Raw genomic sequence first — 21,413 nt, 5'->3', positions numbered from 1 at the left:
CCCAAAGAATCTCCATCTCTGACAACCGTCTCCAATGCATTGTTCACGACATACCCATAAAAATGGTGCAAGACCTGTACCAAACTCAGTCGTTCTTTTTTCAATCATGGAATATTTCCTTTGTTGGATGTATGAGTTTCTTCAAACAGTAACCAACAGGCAGTTCAATCCCCTCATCATCTTCTTGCAGCAGTACAGCTCTAAATCCTATGTCACGAGCATCGATGGCACCTCTGAAAGATTTTGCAAGGTCTAGTGTAGACAAAACTAGATTGCTGGATAATATTTCTTCCAAAGGGTCGAATCCCTCCTCGCATTGCTCTGTCCACTGAAACTTGTATTTTTCGTCAGCAAATTGGTTGATGGTTCCACTGCACTGCTGAAGTCTGGAACAAATTACCAATAGAATTTGCTCAATTACAAAAATCACAGGACCTCTTTCTTTGAGGTTGGTTGTGGTAATTCCTCGATGGCCTTCGCTTTTGTGTTCCGTGGAGTCAACCTTCCATGACCGATGTTATGTCCCAAGAATGTCATCTCTGCTTTGCGAATTCAGTTTTGTTCAAGATTATTGTCAGTTTTGCTTCCCGTACTTGTTCAACAAGCTCTGCCAATTGTACCATGTGATCGGGCCATGACTTACTAAAGATCACCACATTGTCCAAATACACTGCACATTTTATTGACCCAGTCACAACTCCTTTCATGGGTTTTTCGAATTTGGCAGGTACATTCTTCATTCCAAAGCGCATCATTTTGAATTGATGTCGCCTATTTGAGGTTACAAATACAGAAATATATTTCGTTGTCTGTGATAAAGGTACATGCCCATAACCACGCTGGAATTTCTACCTTGTGATGTAACTGGCTTGTTCAACATTCTCGATACACACTTCCAATCTCTGGACTGGGTGTGAGTCAGATTTTGCAATGGCGTTGACCTTCCGATAACCCATGCCAAACCCTTGAGTCCTGTCCAGTTTGGGAAATATGACTGTCAGTGAACTCCACTCGCTCTAGCTTGGTTTGATGATATCCTCGTTAAGCATGGCTTCCAATTCCTTGTGGACTTGTCTGACTTTGAAAGGATTATGCCGATTATGCTATTGTTTTAACGGAACAGTACTCCCTACGTCTAAATCATATGCAATAACATTAGTATCCTCCAACTGTTCTTACCCATGTCCTCATACAGTTGAAACACACTTTTCTACTGCGTTCCATGCTATATAGACAGATAGTTCACGAACCATTCCTCAATAACTTTTTCATTTTTAAAATATATTTTGAGACATACCAAAATCATAAACATCTGAATTCGATTCCTCACACTGCGGGAATGTAAGTAACACACGCTTCTCCAGTTCCTTCTCTCCAATATAACTTGGTTTCAACATATTCATATGACATAGCCCATACCGTTTTTTTTTTCTTGTTTTCAATCGGGCATTTTTTACTAGATAGTTCAACTGGCTCGACGTTTTTTCTCAATTTGATAGGGACCACTATACCTGTCTTTGAAGGGATCTCCTACGATTGGTTACAGTACTAACAGGTCAACCCCTCAGAAAAACGGCTGAGTCTCAGAGTTTTTATCTGCCACCTGCTTCATTCCGCTTTGTGCCCTCTTTGGGTACTGTGGTGGTTCGTGTACTACTTGAAACATTTCTGTATATATGCTATCAGCAGTGCAATCTGTTGCACTTCAGCACATTTGTGCTCTGCACTAAAATGTCGTTGTATCTATTTCCGTCATAGACTCCTATCTTTCAGATAACACTCCGAGGAACTATTCTCTGACTCCTTTCCCGAGTATGCATCCACGTTTTTTTTTTAATCGTCTTGTCTCTCTTTTGCAATTCCCTTCACCTTTCAGAGTGTGGTGCTGGAAAAACACAGCAGATCAGGGAACATTCGAGGAGCAGGAGAATGGACATTTCGGACATAAACACTTCTTCCTGAACATCCGTCTGTTCAGGGGTTTTTTTTCTGCACCATTACGCCAAACTAGGTGTCTACGAAATGAAACTCAGCTGCTGCATCTTTCACTTTATTTTTTTGGTTTCGAACTGTGATTTCTGATAGTGATTTCTTGGTACTACAATCATAGATCGCCTACAGTGTGGATACAGGCCCTTTGGCCAAACAAGTTCGCACTGATGAGTAACCCATCCACACTCATTATCCTGCCCCATTATAAGAAAACTACCCCCGAGTAATACACCTAACCGAAACATTTCTGAAAGCTATGGGCAATTTAGCATGATCAATTTTCCGAATAGACACATACTCGGACTTTGGAAGCATTCCAGAGCACACTGATGAAACTCAAGCAGACACTGAGAATAATATGCAACCTGCACGCTGACAATCTCCCAAGACTGGAATTGAACCCGGATCCCTGGTGCTGTGAGGCAGCAGTGCTAACCACCGATTGTCTAATCCGTTCCCAATGTTTTTTGTGTTGTCTGGGGAAAGCTCTGTAAGTGTTGTCACAGGTCTCAGATATTATCAAGGTGATTACTGCAGGGTCGACACGACTGTGTTTCCTATTCCCTTTTCCGGTGCTGAGGCTTGTGCCATGTTTTCTTTCTTGTTTTATCCTATTAGACCTCGGAGCCAGTTGCTGCAAAGGAATGTCTGGCCTGGCCGTTTCAGAGACAATTGAAGAAGTTAACACATGTCTGCACGTTTGGAGTCACTTTTTGACCAGACCAGGAAAGCAAGGGATATTTGCTTCCTGAAAATATGTTCAAGATCACTTTTACTGTTACTAAATTTTCGATATCGATACTTCATTCATTGGTTTTACCTTCCATCACCTGCCAGAGGATTAGCTTGGTCTGGATTAGTTATTCAATTATGTTTCCAAAACAGCACCATCTCTACATGGTGACCTATTGAGGCTACATTGAGCTGGTTATTGCTGTCCTGCTTGACAGCTCTGTCATAAAGAGCCTCCACCAATTTTATTATCGTGATGAGCTTGAGGGCGTTAGTAATTGGTCAGATTGTGATTATTCCACTCTCAGGGGACTGTACATAGTTGAGTAGCTTTCCACTTTGTCAGGGAGATGTTAGAGTTTGATTTGGAATGGAACAACTTCCCTAGCGACACGGCTTGTTATGCAGCATAGGTCTTCAGTCCTCTTGCTAGAATAGCGTCAGAAATCATTGCCTTTGTCGTATCTAGTGTCACGTTTAGTGAATCAAAATGGCATCTCTCATTCTGTGGGCTTCATGAAGAGAATGAGGTGGAACATCAATCTCAACGCTTCTGGCTGTGGAGGTTTGTTCCATTCATTAGGATGGTGATATTGTTTGAACCGTCTCAACCAGTTAGTTGTCTATTACTCCACCATGATCTATAACTGGATGGGGAAGTACTGCAGAACTTAGATCTGATCTATTGGTCATGGGATCATTTTTCTCTCTCTGTCAGTTCAGCTGGTTGAAATGTAAATGCCAAAGCTTTAGCGGGTTGTCATCAATTTTACATACACATAGTTCCGACCCTGTCATGTTAACTCACGCTCGTCTCTGAACCATCGGTCAGCTTGATGGTCATGGTAGACTGAGGAGTTATTCCAGGCAAAATGTTACAGATTGTGGTTGATTACAATTCTGCTTCTGCTCCTGCTCTACAGCGCAAACGGTCAGTTTGAGCTCCAGCATCTGCAATGCAATACTGCTGTGTGTACCCCAGTTCACACCGAGACCCATTCGCCTGTCAGCCATTTACAACGTAACCTACTGTAGTTCCTAATGTGCTAAAATACTCATTTTCATATTCTCATTCTGCCGAGGGTCTCTCCATGTTGTCATTCCTCCAATTTGTCACATTCCTCAAAATCCTTTCACATATTCATCTGAATCTTTCCCTTCCGGTAAATGCCATGTTCTGTGTTACATGTGAATGTGTTTCCCTCAGTTTCTCTTCCTGACCGTGATTAAGACCTGTGTAGAGTCAGTGATGCCAGCCTAACGTCTTTTCAAAACCAATGAATTTGTGAACCTTGCAATATCATTTGAATTCTGATGTAAGGCACTCCATATTGGACAGGGTATTTGAGCATATTTCACACACATTTTTGAATTTATTCAAATCATTAATTGCTGGAAAAATATGCAGCTCTGGCAGCATCTATGGAATGAAAGCAAGATAATCTTTCGGGTCCAGTGATGCTTCTTCAAATCTCCCATTTCTCTAGCATTTTCCATCTTTGTTTCAGGTTTCAAGTATCCACAGTTATTTGTTTTATTGTAAATTTTTCCTGTGCCTGCTCATTCCTGGAGAAACCCAGCAGCTGTGGCAACATCAGCGGAGATCAAAGAATGTTTGATAAATGTTGCACATTGCATTCAGTGTTTGCTAACTGTACCTCCGTTGTTATTTCTGCCTGCACACATTGATTATGCACTGCAATCCCCATTCAAATCATCATTGACGTTGTCATTGCAATTTTTCATTACTTCTTCCAAATATATTCCGTTTCTTTCTCTGTGTTTTACTTTATTGCATCTGTCAAAACGAAAAGAAAGTTGGCGACTGGGAGTCATCACAGTCACTGTCTTCCATTCCTTTTCTTTTAACCAGTGACACATATATTCTGTCTCTGAACCTTCAGTTCATGGTATCTACAAAGAAGCTGTTTGTAAATGGACAGTTTATTTGCATGTAAACTGTGCAAAAACTATAACAGCTTTACAAAGAAATTATTGAAGTCCATTGCATTAAAGATAAAATTTTAACTTATTAGAACAGTGATGAGATAGTCGGGAGAAATCCGATCTTCTGGTGCCTGCTCAGGGCAGTTGTGTTCGGAGACAGTGTTCATATTGGGAGTTTCTGTGGTGGATGAGATCTCGGTCTACTAGCAACCACTCGACTGGCTTTTTGGAATGTGGCTGCAAAGAACATTATATGTGGATAACACAGCAGAATCAAAGAGCCTGTGAACAGAAATTATCACCTTTCTCCGATACCTATAACGTGGTTCGAGTAACTAGAGATGGTTGATAAGGCATATAACGGGCGATGTCAGCATTCCACCTAGAACAGGTAATGTTGATAAATTAAAAGTGCTGCAGTGGAAGGTCTTGTTTGTTCAATGATCGTGATTGATGTCAGTCTCCAGGAACCCGACCTGTGTCACTCTTCTATTAATTAGGGACAGCTTTCAATGTGTTATCTCACAGTATCGGAGGCAGCATCATCCTCAACACGACTGGGATCAGCAGCTCCACACAAAGGGAGAGATCAGAATCTGAGAACATTAGACTGGAATATTCCAACAATGAATTAGTATGGAAGAAAATTAGAATGGAACGTTTCCACAATGGATCTGAATCAGAGAACATTTGAGTGGAATGTTTCAACAACGGAACACAATCTGACAACATCAGACTGGAATGTTAGACAAGTTGGCAGGAGTTTATCATGGCATCTTCACTACCTTTATCAGGATTCGATAAATTTAACATTACGGATAAAATGTGTACTGGTAATTATTCAGGCGGGTTACTACCCTATTCTCGCTATTGTTGGTGTTCCTGGTAAGTCTATCGCTATCCATTTATTAATCATGTAAAGCACTGTGCACACCATGGCTATTTCTGTAATCTATAGCTGGCAGAGATACAAACTATTCTGTTCTCCTTCGATCACAGAATCCATTCCTATGGAATGGATTTCACACCATTCAGTAATAAGCACCTGAGGAGAAACAAAAACGTTCATAGCATGATAGCCCCATTTTGTCCTGAGTTATCTTGTTTCAGTATTGCCTCTGCCACCAAATCTGTCCATATCTCCTCCACAATATCCACAAATTTCAGTACTGCCTCAGTATTGTTTCTGAATAAACCATCAACTACACATTTCCTTTTGCAGTTCTCGTGTGGACTGTCTTCTTGTTACAAATATTTTGATCACAAACCTACTTCTGTCTAAACCTACACGGATGGCAGGTGTAAACAATGCAACCAGTTTGATTCACAAATGGAGCAATCACAGCTTTCTGTCACCTGTTTCGCCATAACCTGTAACCTCACACTACGGAAATGATTGTTTTGTCAGTGGCCGTGAAGTGACAGAGAGAGTTTCACTGCAGTGTTTTTATTGTGGAGCTTTCAGAGAAGGATTGGCTGCTATGTCTATCATCTCCTGAGTGTAGTGCTCCGATGTATTCATTCATTAGCAGACACAATCTCTGCCCTCCCCTCCTCTCCCCCACTGCTGAGGGGAATAAATTATTACAGAAAATATTTTGAAATACTTCGGGACAAGTTAACTGTTGGAAATTAGAAATTGTGGGAGATTAGAATCAATAAAGAGCAATTACTCACCAACTAATTGAATTGGAGTGTGGAAAGTTGTTGCATCAGATGTGTTCCTTCACAAAGTATTCAGGGAGGTTGCAATAGAGATAGTGAAAGAGTTATCTTGTCATCCAGCCTCAGTTCAGACCCTTCGGGTCATACAGTGGACATCTAACACAATTCCTAACTAAACTAGTCCAAATACCCTTCGCTTGACTCATATCAATCAACAGCTTTCCTTTTGATGTATTTTAATTGTTGTGACCTCAACAAAAAACTTACTGAATATCGTTCTTTGGTCTCTCGAAAATCTGGTGCCTGCCGCCTGTAAAGTAACTTCTGTCAACCTAAATACTCAATGTTTGTGAAAAGATTTGTAGCTCGGGTGGTCGTTGATGTGGTTCTGTTCGCCGAGCTGGGAATTTGTGTTGCAGATGTTTCGTCCCCTGTCTAGGTGACATCCTCAGTGCTTGGGAGCTTCCTGTGAAGCGCTTCTGTGATGTTTCCTCCGGCATTTATAGTGGCATAAATGCCGGAGGAAACATCACAGAAGCGCTTCACAGGAGGCTCCCAAGCACTGAGGATGTCACCTAGACAGGGGACGAAAGATCTGCAACACAAATTCCCAGCTGGCCGAACAGAACCTCAACAACCTAAATACTTTTTGAAAAGGAGGAAGAGGGAATCAAAGAAAACAAAATTTTGGATAACTTCACTTCAGTACTCAGGTAATATTAGAATCTTTTAAACCGAATGTGATAACTGGACATTTAGGGAATCATGATCAAACTTGGCAGGCTGAGCTCAGCTTCACGAAAAGGAAATCATTTTTGCGAAAGATGTGGAACTTACATTAGTTGACATAGCCACACGAACGAACAAGTGGAAGCAGTGTATACGACTTTGTATAATACTTTTGACGTGGTTGTTGGCAGGCGAGAGATAGTCAATGCACAATTGAGCAATGTACTACATGGATTGATAATCAGTTCTTCGAGACAGTACAGAGAGTAACAGTATTTTCTGGGCGAATGTCCGTTGCTCATGAGGTATTACACGCATCAGTGTTTGCACCACATCAACTTGCAAGGCATTCAATTAGTTTGAATATGTAAAACAAGAACGTATTTCGGATTTTGTGTTGATTAATTGTTGTAAATTTGGGAAATGCCGCTGGCCAAAAGGACTGGCATGCCCTTGATCATGAGTGACCAAAACTCGTACACACGGTGTTGGAAGTAATGGTGGCAGTAAACGGTATGTTACACTTCATTATATGGTGTTAAACGTACATAAGTAAAGCAGACTTCTGCAATTATAGACGCTTGCTGAGAAAGCATTTAGGGCACTGTGTACAAATTTGATCGTTTTTGCCAGGAACGGTCTCCTTATGACCGACACAGGCGGTGCTGTCATGGGGAGATGGTGAAGAAAGTGACGATTCAATCTGTAGTGCCTTGAGAGAAAAAAGTGTCAAACTAATAGAATTAGAGTTACTGGTCCCAAAGTTTTGTCACTCAAATAGCTCAAGTGACATGCCCTGCCTTATTTCCGAAGGAGAGGTAAAGTTGAGGTCTAGATCAAATCAGCCATGAATTTATTGAATGGTAAGGTATTCCAGCTTGAGTAGCTGGAAGTCTGAAGTATCTGCGTGCTTTTGGTTGTGTGTGTGTGTGTGTGTGTGTGTGTGTGTGTGTGTGCACGTGTATGTATCTATGTTTGCCTTGCCTTTCTCTATATATATGTTTAGTGCATTTATATGTGTATCGCTGTATCTGCATCGCTGAGCATTTGGATTTGTTCTTCTGTGAGAGAATCCATTCAAATGGGGATCAAAATGTCCTTTCTCATTCACTACTTCTTTCTACTTCTGCCTCTTCTTCTTGTCCTTAAAGTGTTGCAGTGCCAACCATGTGCTGACCAACTCACACTATTGCAGAATCTCCTGCATTGCCTGGAAAAGGCATCAAAGACGGTGACTCTCCCACATCTGAACTGAATTGCATTTATTGTCACGTGCACGCTAATGAGCCCAGTCAAACGTTTGCAATGTCGTTGCTTATGGTGCCAACTTTGGTGCAAGATTGCGAGGTACCGATTCTAGAGTATTTGATTAAATCATTGAAAGAATCATAAAGTAAAGTCTTGCAGAAGTACAACAAAAGGAAAAATAAGACACTTGCTTTACAGGCCCTTCACACCAGTTTTTTTGCCAGCATTGAGTCTCCAGAATGTACAATGTCTGGTTTCCAGACCCAAACGAGGTCCTGTCTCCAGACCACATCGGACCCAGTCGCCACACCACACCATGCTCAAGTCTCCAGACCTCACGTGGTCCAGGTTCCAGACAGCACCGGGCCGAGCCTTCAAGTTGCACCTGGCCCAGTCTCAAAACCCGCACTAGGTCTACTCTTCTGAATGGAATGGACACAACCTCTAGACCACACCGGGACAGAGTCCAGCCCACATCAAGCCCAGTGTCCAGATTGCAGCGGGTCTAGTTTCGAGAATACCCCTGGTTCCAGTCTCCAGACTTCTCCTGGCCCAGTCCCCACACGGTACCAAGCCCAATCTCCAGAATGCAGCGGAGTTAATCTCTCGGCCACACTTGAAAAGTCTCCAGACCATACTCGGTCCAGTCTCCAAACGTCACTGTGTGGTAAATCTCAAGGATTCAGCAGGCCCACACCAGCCTCTAAACTGGGACTTCCCTCTGGGACAGACTACCTCACGTCTGCCAATGGTCTGTGACTCACCTCCCCAATCCCATCTGAATCAGCTGAAAAATGTAAACATTTGAAAAAAATACAATTAAGTAAACAAAAAAAAAGAAAAAGAATAACGGGCCGAGCAGAGGAGCACCTGCTGGAAAATCTCGACTCCGCCTCTATCTTTAAGACACTTTGTGGCTGTTTCCATTTAAAAACATGACTTTGACGACTCGGATAAATTTTGTCCGATTCCTTGCAATTCTTCCCCCACAAACTATTAAGGAAAGCGATGAACATGGCCGTATGCTGGCATTGGGTTCGTTTCCAGATTAACAATGCATTCTCACTTTGGTTTGAAAGAGTACATCAAAAACAATTAAAGAGAGTGGAAGTACAATAAAAAGTCATCTCAATACCTCCCAGGGTGATTTTCTCAGACGGACCCAGATACAGTTGTACTGTTGTTGTCTGATGATTAGATTTGATTCCCTAAAGTATGAAACAGGGCCTTCGGCCCAACAAGTCCACACCGACCCTCTGAAGAGCAACCCACCCAGACCCATTTAACCCTGCACTTAGGATTACAGAAAATTTAGCATGCTCACTTCACCTAACCTACACATCTTTGGACTGTGGGTCGAAACTGGAGCACCCAGAGGAATCCTACGCAGATGCAGGGAGAATATGCAAACGAGAGACAGACAGTTGCTCGAGACCGGAATTGAGCCAAGGTCCCTGATGCTGTGAGGGAGCAGTGCTAACCACTGAGCCACCGTGCCGCCCCTGAATCTGGGCAGCTCCTGGTGCCCAGTCTGGGTGTATTGATGAATGCACTGCTGTGGTCTGAATGGATCCCTGTGCTGGACAGATAATGAGTCCGTGTTTTTGATCAATGCACTGATGTGGTCACTGTAGCTCCTGCTGCTTTTCAGTTATCTAGTACTGATTGATATATCAATGCACTGCTGTAGTCTGCACAGTTTTCCACAGTCGGTATGTTGCATGATTTGACCAGGCAAAACGTAATCTGCACAGTACTCCGTGCTCAACAAATATCTTCTCTGAGTTTATGGTGTCTGAACTGTTTCTGTGAGGTGGACAGAGAATGTGATCTATCCAAATATATCAACTGATTTGACAATGCCTTTATTTTATGATCTGATTCTTGTAAGTGGACCCTCTGTCTCTCACTCCATGAATGTCGCATTGTGTCCATGTGCAGTTCATCATGTTGGTGAGTACGCATGATCCTCGCTGCAGCCAAAGCGTCTTCATTCAGAAGCAGTCAATTATTCATCTTCGGGTCTCCACATGGAAAGGAAGGATGGCTTCTTGGATAAAGGACATCCCGTTGATACATGGCTCAAACTTACCTCACCCTCAAAACATCCAAACAGCCAAACAAGCACATCAAAATATCCCATGTGCACAGAAAGCAACGGGGCGACTGGGAATATTAGAGAGCAGACCATCAGAGAGGTGGAGCAACACTTCTGATGTCTGAATTGGAAGCCAATCCCACAGTCCAGACTGTATCACTCAGTCTTGCAATCTCTCTCCATTTATATAATACATAGTCTTTTATTATTTCTGAAAAATTGACAGGTTCACCGTTATACATGTTAAAACTGCCAAATTGTTGCCCATTGCTTATCCAATCACAGACTCTCTACCTCCTCTTGATAACTTAGTTTCCTGCATATCTTGGCGTGATTGACAAATATAGTTTGAATATACTTGTTCTATTTATCCAAACCAATAACATAGTTCGAGCTGAAAAATGTGTTGCTGGAAAAACGCAGCAGGTCAGGAAGCTTCAAGGGAGCAGGAGAATCGACGTTTCGGACATAAGCCCTTCTTCAGAAATTAGGAGGGTTTGCCAAGCAGGCTAAGATAAAAGGTAGGGACGAGGGACTTGGGAGAGGGGTATTGGGAATGCTTTAGGTGGAAGGAGGTTAAGGTAAGGGTGATAGGCCGGAGAAGGGGTGGGGTGGAGAGGTCGCGAAGAAGATTGCAGGTCAAGAAGGCGGTGCTGAGTACGATGGTTGGGACTGATATATGGTGGAGGGAGGGGAATGAGAAAGCTGGAGAAATGTGCATTCATCCCTTGTGGTTGGAAGGTTCCTAGGCGGAAGGTGAGTCTCTCTTCGTCCAGGCGTCTTATTGCTATGGTCTGTCGATGAAGGAGGCCAAGGACCTGCATGTACTTGGTGGAGTGGGAGGGGGAGTTGAAGTGGTCAGCCACACAGCGGTTGGGTTGTTTGGTGCGGATGTCCCAGAGGTGTTCTCTGAAACGTTCCACAAGGAGGCGGCCATTGGAGAGGAGGCCACACCTGGTGCAGTGAATGCAGTAAATGATGTGTGTGGAGGTGCAGCTGAATTTGGAACATAAATCGAAGGATCCCTTGGGGCCTTGGAGGGAAGTGCGGGGGGAAGTGTGGGCGCAAATTTTGCATTTCTTGCGGTTGCAGAGAAAGGTGCCGGGAGTGGAGGTTGGGTTGGTGGGGGGGGGTGTGGACCTGAAGAGTGAGTCATGGAGGGAGTGGTCTTTTCGGAAGGCTGATAGTGGAGGGGAGGGAAATATATCCTTGGTGGTGGGGTCTGTTTGGAGGTGGAGCAAATGACCAAGGATGATATGATGTATCTGGAGGTTGGTGGGGTGGTAGATGATGACCAGTAGGGATCTGTTCTGGTGGCGATTGGATGGGCGGGGTTCAGGGGCGGACCTGCGGGAAGTGGAGATGTGGTGGACAGCATCGTCAACCACGTCTGAGGGGAAATTTCGGTCTTTGAAGAAGGAGGCCATCTGTGTTGTTCGGTCATGGAATTGGTCCTCCTGGGATCAGATGCGGAGGAGGCGAAGGAATTGGGAATATGGGATGGCGTTTTTAAAGGGGGCAGGGTGGGAGGAGGTGTAATCTAGGCAGCTGTTGGAGTCGGTCGATTTATAGTAAATGTCCGTGTTGAGTCGGTCGCCCGAGATAGAAATGGAGAGGTCTAGGAAGGGGAAAGAGGAGTCTGGGATGGACCAGGTGAATTTGAGGTCGGGGTGGAAATTGTTCGTAAAGTAGATGAACTGTTCAACCTCCTCGTGGGAGCACGAGGTAGCGCCGATACAGTCATCGATGTAGCGGAGGAAAAGGTGGAGTGTATTGCCAGTGTAGCTGAGGAGGATGGACTGCTCCACATATCTGACGAAAAGGCAGCGGTCCCATGCGGGTGCCCATGGCTACTCCTTTGGTTTGGAGGAAGTGGGAGGATTGGAAAGAGAAGTTGTTCGGTGTGAGGACCAGGTCAGTCAGTCGAAGGAGTGTGTCGGTGGAAGGATACTGTTTGGTTCGGTGGGAAAGCCAAGAAGCGGAGGTCTTTGAGTCCTTTGTGGTGGCGGTTGTAGGTGTATAGGGACTGGATGTCCACGGTGAAGATAAGGCGTTGTGGGCCGGCGAAGCGAAAATCATGGAGGAGGTGGAGGGCGTGGGTGGTGTCACGAACATGGGTTGGGAGATCTTGGACTCGGGGGACAGGACCGTGTCGAGGTATGCAGAGATGTGTTCGGTGGGGCAGGAGCAGGCTGAGACAATGGGTCAGCCGGGTCATCAGGTTTGTGGATTTTGGGCAGGAGGTAGAAACGGGCGGTGTGGGGTTGTGGGACTATGAGGTTGGAGGCGGTGGATGGGAGATCCCCTGAGGTGATGAGGTTATGGATGGTCTGGGAGATGATGATTTGGTGGTGGGAGGTGGGGTCAGGGTCAAGGGGGCAGTCGGAGGAGGTGTCCTTGAGCTGGCATTTAGCCTCATCAATATAAAGATCAGTGTGAAAAACTACCACCGAGCCTCCCTTTTCTGCTGGTTTGATGATGAGGTTTGGGTGGGAACAGAGGGAGTGGAGAGCTGCATGTTGGAGTGTTTGGAGTGGTGAGAGGTTGGAGTAGGTGAGAGGGGTGGACACGATGAGGAGGTCAATGTCACGGAGGCAGTTGGCTATAAAGAGATCGAGGGCGGGTAAGAGGCCTGCATGGGGTGTCCAGGTGGATGGGGTGTGTTGAAGGTCGGAGAAGTGGTCGTTCGAGGGTGGGCACGAATTCAGGTTGATGAAGTCGGTGCGGAGGTGAAGGCAGCGGAAGAATTGTTCGATGTCGCTCCTCGTTTGAACTCGTTAACCCGGGAGCGTAGGGAGATGAAGCTGAGGCCTCTGCTGAGGACAGATCTTTCATCCTTCGAGAGGGGGAGGTCTGTAGGGATGCTGAAAATATGGCTGGGCTCGGAGCTAGGACCTGGTGTGCGGCTGGAGTTGGCCGTGGGGGGGGGGGTGGGTTAGACTTGGGGGCGAGGTTAGGAATGAGGCGGGGATCGGCCCAGGGTCTGAGATCAGCACGGGTGCGGGGATCGGCCTGGGGGCGGGAACCGGCATTGGGGCGGGCATCGACGCGGGGCCGGAGATCGGAGTGGGGACGTAGATCAGCGTGGGGGCGGAGAAACATGCGGCGTGAACTTTCTGCAGGTGAGTGACTTCACTGGGGGGGGCGGAAGTAAGTTTGGCGACGGCATCTCCGGGGGCAGAAGTGGCTGCAGCGACGGCAGAAACGGTGTTGTTCCCGGTGGTTGTGGACCCCGCGGAGTTTGCGAATCTATCGGCAATGGTTTTCCTGGCGATCGTGGAGGCGGTTGTCTGGGCGGCGATTGCGGAGGCTGCATGATTGGTGGGGGCGGAAGTGATGCCATGGTTCGCGGCGGCGGCTGCTGAGCTGCCACGTGGTTAATGATGACGGAGCGTTTCCAAGGCCAATGGAAGATTATGGAACGGTTGAAGAATCTAGAGTATGGGGGTAAGTGCATGAAAGCTTTTTCTACTTACCGTCTTTAATTTCTGATATGGCTAGGAAGAACTGTCTGTATAGTATTTAACATAGTTTTGCAAATATTTCACCTCCCCGCACTGGTCACTGTTTATTTATGGCTATAAATTTGTGTTAAACTGGTAAAGTCTAATATATCCCTGCTAACCGCCAATAACCAGTCCTTTCATATTCATGTGCAACAGCTTTGAAAGCCTGAATGATCAATTCAACTCCCAGTGTTACAGACATGAGAGATTCATAGATATGCTCCAATTGCTGACTAAGAAGCTCATTCTGTTCCTGATTAAAACTCTTCATGGGCTGAATAGCCTGCTTCAATATAGTGTAGTTATGAAATTTGCTGAACATTTTAGAATCATCAGTGAACAGACCACTTCTCACGATATGATGAACGGAAGGCCATTGATGCTGCAGCTGCTGATGGTCCACGGTGCCGCATAAATGCCTGGTTTCTTTTTGATCTGTCCTTTCAAAGTATTCCCTCCTTCACATAACACAGTGGGCGGTATCTTCAATACGTGGCTGTGACTTTCACTCCGCCAGGACTGTATGGGGCAAACTTGTGAGATTGCTTCCCTCTGGCTGGATTCCCCATCATGTCCCAGAGTCTGGCTGCTGTTCATTTGAGGCCCCGACATGCTCAGAGTGGTGGGCATGTGGAGATACTCTTGATTATGCACATGGAAGTCCCACATCCAGTGTACGTACTTTGTCAGTGTCACCATCAGTGCTTCCTTCAATTTGTTTTCAACCATGAGGGGATCTGATTCATTACGACGAGGTGGTGTGGACGGCAGTAGATGTACATTATCAGGCGATTTTCTTGACCATCTCTGAGCTGTTACTATGACATTTTCTGGGTTATGGAATCCATGTTGGGGAATTCCAGGGGAACACCTTTCCGAATTGTAACCCAGGGTGCCCCCACCACTAGTGGGTCCGCCCTGACGGTGGGACAGAATATACCCAGGTGTGGTGATTGGGCTGAATGAGACATTCCCTATCACATCAGATTCTGTGAGTATTACAATGTCAGACTGCTTTTGACCGTTTCAATCTGAGAAATAAAGGAACAATGGAGCAGGGAATAATGGATTAAAAAGTTGAATGAAAGGTGCTCGATCTGAATGTGTGTGGTATTCTCAAACCAGACTGAGGAAATCAGTGCATGTTTATGATTTAGTGACATTAGAGAGACATGACAAATGGTAAATGATTTTGGAAACTGGATATCAAATATATTTTAGAGCTGGGAGTGTTGGATAGAACTGAAGAAAGAGGTGGAGGGGATACCTGAATAACGGGTTACATCTGCTTAATCATGTAAGTGGATCTTACACGAAATGTTTGAACTATGATCTTTATCTTAACCATTTTGTCTACAAAGTGCCTGTTGATTTGAGTTTGGAGAGAGATTCGTACCATGGCGGCTCAGTGGGTCTCAACAAATTTAATGGGTAGTGGGGCCTTTGTGATCTGGATCCTTATGACACCATCACATTCTATAACCGACATTCTCCACAACATTCTGTAACAGACATTCACTGGATCATTTTACTACCGACATTCTCTGGAACATTCTGTGACCAACACTCTCCAGTACATTGTGTAATTGACATTCCCTGGAAGATTATCTTCAAAAAATATTCACCGAAATATTCTGGACCCAACATTCTCCGGAATATTCCATACCGGTTATTCTTCGGAACATTCTGTAACCGACATTGTTTGGAGCATTACAGACGTATATTCCCTAGAATATTTTATAACCTACATTCTCCAGAACCTTCTATTCCTTACATTCAACAGAACATTCTAGACCGGACATTCCCCGGAACATTCTACACTCGACGTTCCACGGAATGTCCTGCACCCGACATTCCTGAAATAGTCTATAACTGACGTCCTCCAGAACATTTTGTAACTAAAAGTCTCCATAGAATTCTGTTCCCGACATTTCTCAGAAAAGTCTGTATTTGACTTTTGTCGGAACGTTCTGTCACCGTTATTCCCTGAAACATTCTATTACCGATATTCCCAGGAAAGTTGTATAACTGACATTCTCCAGAATATTCCATAACTGACATTCTCTGGAACATTCTGTTCCCGATGTTCTCCGTAATATTCTGTACACAGATGTTCCACGGAAGGTTTTAGAACTGACATTCTCCAGACCATTCTATAACTGCCAGTATTTGTGGACGACTCGACATCGGTGAAATGAACAAATTTCACTTAGAAGATATTCCATTCCCGGTAGTTGGAGACAATGTTCCGAAATTCTCACAGCCAGTTAAAGTGGCGAATACACCTTCACTTCGTTTTCATTTTTTCACGACAAAGGGTCGAACACAATTTAGACGAATTGACAGAAAGTTCCAACCTCCAATTGTTTTCAAGGAATTGGGAGAGAATTCTTCAGGACGACAACGTTTTCTCCCTCCATTTTAAGAAGTAGAGAGAAGAGACCAGTCTCTGCTCTCGTGTGATCAAGTTAATGGAAATGTTTTTGAAACTACCTGTTCCTATTCTTTTGCATAATTTGCTTGTTTCCATCCTCGCAGTTAACGTAGTGACGATCTACATCCTACTTTATAAAGATTGTGGATTATGTCCATGTGTAAGACGTTACCTGGGGGCCATGGCAGTAGCGGATCTACTGCTCATTATCTTCGAACTGATATAGAGACATATCCCCATTCTTTATAAGAGACAGTTTTATTTCATGAAGTCCGTTCCCGTGTGTAATATCCATGCCGTCCTCGCGTATGCAACCACTGACTGTTCTGTCTGGTTCACTGTCACTTTCACTTTTGATCGCTTTGTGGCCATTTGTTGCCAGAATCTGAAAAGTAAATATTGCAGTGAGAAAATGGCGGCTGTGGTTCTGGGAGCAGTAATTGTGCTCAGCTGTTTGAAGAATATTTTCTGGTATTTTATGCTAACACCTCAGTATCGGCTGTCGAACCGCCCCTGGTTTTGTTATGGAACACCTGGTCTTTATCATTCCCGCGTCTGGGCCACAATCGAGTTCCTCCACTACATTTTAACCCCGGCTCTCCCATTTGTACTGATTCTGTTGCTCAATGGTTTCATTGTCAGACACATTTTAGTGAACAGCAGAGCCCTCAGGAGACTCCGTGCTCACACCAATCGGGACACTCAGTGTGACACGGAAATGAGACATCGAATAAAATCTATCATTTTACTGTTTGTTATCTCGGCCAATTTCATCCTGTTATGGTCAACATTAATGGTGTATTCCATATGGAAACGGATGTATTGTATTGTGTATACCCCTGTATATCTACATCGCTTTGTGATGACATTGGGTTTCATGCTGCAGCTCCTCAGTTGCTGCACAAACACCGTGATTTATGTTGTGACCCAGACGATGTTCAGACAGCAACTGAAGAATGTGATGACTTATCCCTTCACCAAAATTCATCAATCAATCAGATTCACTCATTAATCAATCCATCCAGGATTTTCTCAGTTTACTTCCGTGTTTCAGCAACGAAGCAGCCTGTCACGATTGTCACAGACTGAGGGTAGTTTTCGTTTCTACAGTCTCATCCCACGGGGGTTACAGGAACATTCTTCAAAATTCTCTCAACTCAGGGGCCAGTGGGAAAAGGCACCATCCACTCACTGTATTTCTCAATTTACTTTGTAAAAAATAAAAATGTTCGTGAAAAATTATCAAGCAGTAGAGTGAATGACATTTTTTGTCTTTGTACTGAAGAAGCTGAGCTCGATATAGACTCATCCCCAACTCTTCTTCCTCAGGGAAGGTGAGTGGCACAGCCTTGACCGCAGGAGTTGTGTTGAAGTTACTCTGTCATTGTCTTCAACTCTGGGTCACCCAATCTGACCTGGCTTTGGCACAGTTTATCCGTCTCCCTTTGTCACCCTCCCTCCATATATCCCTCCCACTCTCACACAGTCTCTCTCCACCATCAGCTTACACACCATATTTCACTGTCCCTCCCTGCCCTATGTTCCTTCACTCGCTCACTGTCTTGGACATACTACGTCCCAATCTGCCTCTCTCAAAACATTTGTCCCTGCAATCAACTCTCACATTCTGTTGCTAAGGTAATGGGGAGTTGAGTTTCTGGCCGGTGCGAGGGTAATAGTGTTGGACCTCGGCCAAAAGTCATTGCTCGGGAGCACACTGGGTGTACGACCACTGGCTGATACTGGGGGATAAATGTAGGCGTGGCACCAGAGCTGTGGCTGGGGCTAATATGTCAGGCTGCGACAATGGGCTACTGCACACACATTTGGTGGGACCCACTGACTGTTGCTCAGGGAAGATAGTGGGTTTGGGTTTAAAGGCAATTTAGTGGATCAGAGGGACATATATAAGCAGTCCAGTGCTCAGGGTAGAGAGTTTTAAGGGGTGGCAGCGTGACAGTGGGGAAGTCCGCAGGGGAGTGAGCATGAAGATGGTTTAGTGTATGGGGGGAGTGAATGTGATGATGGTTTAGTTCTAGATGCTGTGTAGTTGGGAGGGGTTTGATTTCTAGCAAGGATTAATGGAAATCCCTCAGCCTGTCGACAGAACCTGCACTCGGTTTTCTCATGGTGGGGTAGTGTGTGGGATCATCATCTCTCCTTTCCACAGCACAGTCGATCCCCACCTCCCCTCCGTCTTTACCCAAATTAAGGTCAGGACATGGGTCTATAGGAACGGACTGGAATATGGGGGTACACTCTAAATTGGAGGAAGTGAGGAGAGAGTATTTCAATTAAAACGCAGAGTGAATGGAGGGAGAGAGACCAATCAATTCTCGAGAACTGGAGAAAGCTGAGCAGAAATGGTGGGACTGGGAGGGGGATTGCATAAGAGAGGGAGGCAGAATCCGAGAGGGAAGGAGAGAGAGTAGGAAACAGACAGTGCGTAGGAGAGGGAGAGGGAAAGAGTGAGGTAAAGACGTAGAGGAAGGAGTGAAAGAGAAGGACACAAAGGAGTGAAAGACGAGCGACGAGAGAGACTGAATGAGCGAGATAGAAGGAGGGAAAGAGAAAGACATTACTGCACCAGTGGATGCTTCATTGTGAATAACTGATTGAGAAACAGCGCCATTCGCTAACAAAGTGGGCACTGGGCTGTGGGTGGTGAAGTGAAGTGGTATAGTGAGGAGTCAGTCTTGTCACTTGTATTTTTTATCCCGGTGTGTCAGTGAAAGAGCTGTAAGGGACAGGTTAAACACTGAAGGAGGAGAAAGGGACAGGCATTGGTAGTGACTCCCTACCTTGAGTCACTGCCCAACCCCACCTCAGAAAATATACCTTCGGGGTGAAATCAGAAAACACTGACCCATTGAACCCAGGTGGAATCTGCTCCCATTCTCTGGAATCAAAACAAGGGAAGTGCTGATGAAATGGGGAAAATTTGGGAGGTCTGTCAGTGATGGGATCTTGTTTGTTTCACTTGTTTGATGTTTTAAAAGATCTCGGCTTGGTGTGATCAATCTCTCTCTCTCTCTCTCTCTCTCTCTCTCTCTCTCTCTCTCTCTCTCTCTCTCTCTCTCTCTCTCTCTGTTGAAGTGGATTTCTGAGACTGACTCTGGGACACAGACACAGAGAGACAAAGTCTCTGCGAGTGGGCATGGAGCGGATTGCAGCGTCTGGAGTAAATTACTCCCTTTATCCTCAAACCGAAACACTGGGACAGTCATGAGGCAGTTTGACGCCTTCCTATTCCCGTTCTTTGTGTTTAATAACAGGGACTGTGCTGGGAAAGTGTGAGATTGTAGAAGGTGGTGAGTTGTAGGGTCTTGCTGTTCTTTTGTTGCCCAATTTTATTTCATTTTAATCAATTGTCATTTTCCTCGCAGTCTCTTCGAATCACAGATTCGTAGAGATGTACAGCATGGAAACACACGCTTCGGTCCAAAGCGTCCATGCCAACCAGATATCCCAACCCAATCTAATCCCACCTGCCAGCACCCGGCCCATATCCCTCCAAACCCTTCCTATTCATATGTCGATCCAAATGCCTCTTAAATGTTGCAATTGTACCAGCCTCCACCACATCCTCAGGCAGCTCATTCTATGCACGTACCACCCTCTGCGTGAAAAAGCTGCCCCTTAGGTCTCTTTTATATATTTCCCCTGTCAACCTAAACCTATGCCCTCTAGTTCTGGACTCCCCAACCCCAGGGAAAAGACTTTGCCTATTTATCCTCATGCCCCTCATAATTTTGTAAACCTCTATAAGGCCTACCCTCAGCCTCCAACGCTCTAGGGAAAACAGACCTAGTCTGTTCAGCCTCTCCCAGTAGCGCAGATCCTCCAATCCTGGCAACATCCTTGTAAATCTTTTCTGAACGCTTTCAAGCATCACAACATCTTTCCGATAGGAAGGAGACCAGAATTACACACAATATTCCACCAGCAGCCTAACCAATGCCTTGTACAGCCGCAACATGACCTCCCAACTCCTGTACTCAATACTCTGACCAATAATGGAAAGCATACCAAACGCCTCCGGGTGCCGAGAATCTGATGTTGCAGAGAAAGAGAGAATCAAATCATTATATCGTCAGGAATAATCAGTTAACAGGGACAATAATCAGAAACCGTCTTGTCTCCTGTTGTTCGTTTACACACACACACACACACACACACACACACACACACACACACACACACACACACACACACACACACACACACACACACACACACACACACACACACAGACACACACGATTGCGGGGGATTCATGCCCTATCCGGGACGGTTACCAAAAGCGCGGAGTCCCGGGCTGGGTTTGGGAGTTGGGGAGACAAAGGAGTAAAAATGTTTGTGAGTGCTGGACACAGTCTGATACCAGAGATGTCACTGCCTCGGTCTCTCACTAAGGCTTCCATATTCACTTCAGTGTTCCTAGCTGTCTCTCTATCTGTTTCCCATACATCTCTCTCCCCAAACTTCCCATCTCCATGTTAGTCATGTTGGTCTGTGCATTGTCTTTCTACGACTCTGCCTCCTCATTCTCTCTCCCAGAATGGTTTCATCGTTCAGTTTTTCATTATCTCTCAAACTACCTGCACAGCTTCCTCTACGCATTCTGTCTCTTAGCTCTGTGGGATCTTCCTCTTTTAAATGGAAAACTATTCTATCTGCTGAACACCATCATCCTCTCTCTCGCGCTCATCACTCATACTGTTTCATTATTCTACCTGTGCCCTCTCTCACTCCCTCTCTGTTCCCCTCTCTTTTTCTCTCTCTCTTCCCCCTCTCGCTCTCTCGCTCTCTATCGATGTCTCTGTCGCTCTCGCTCTCACTCTCAATCTCTCTTCCCCATCGTTATCTCTGTCTATGTCGATCTATCTTTCTTTTATCCTGATATCTCTCCCTTTCTCTTCCATCCCCTTAGTTGTCTGCTTCTCTCTCTCTCTCTCTCTCTCCCGGGCTCTTTCTCTCTCTGTCTGAACCCCTTCCCATTGTCCCTCTGACTGTCTCTCTCTCCCCCTCCCGTCTCTATATCCTCCTGCCCTGAAGTGGA

Source organism: Chiloscyllium punctatum, chromosome 43, assembly GCF_047496795.1.
Source record: "Chiloscyllium punctatum isolate Juve2018m chromosome 43, sChiPun1.3, whole genome shotgun sequence".
Lineage (NCBI taxonomy): Eukaryota > Metazoa > Chordata > Chondrichthyes > Orectolobiformes > Hemiscylliidae > Chiloscyllium > Chiloscyllium punctatum.
This window is presented reverse-complemented; position numbering follows the sequence as displayed.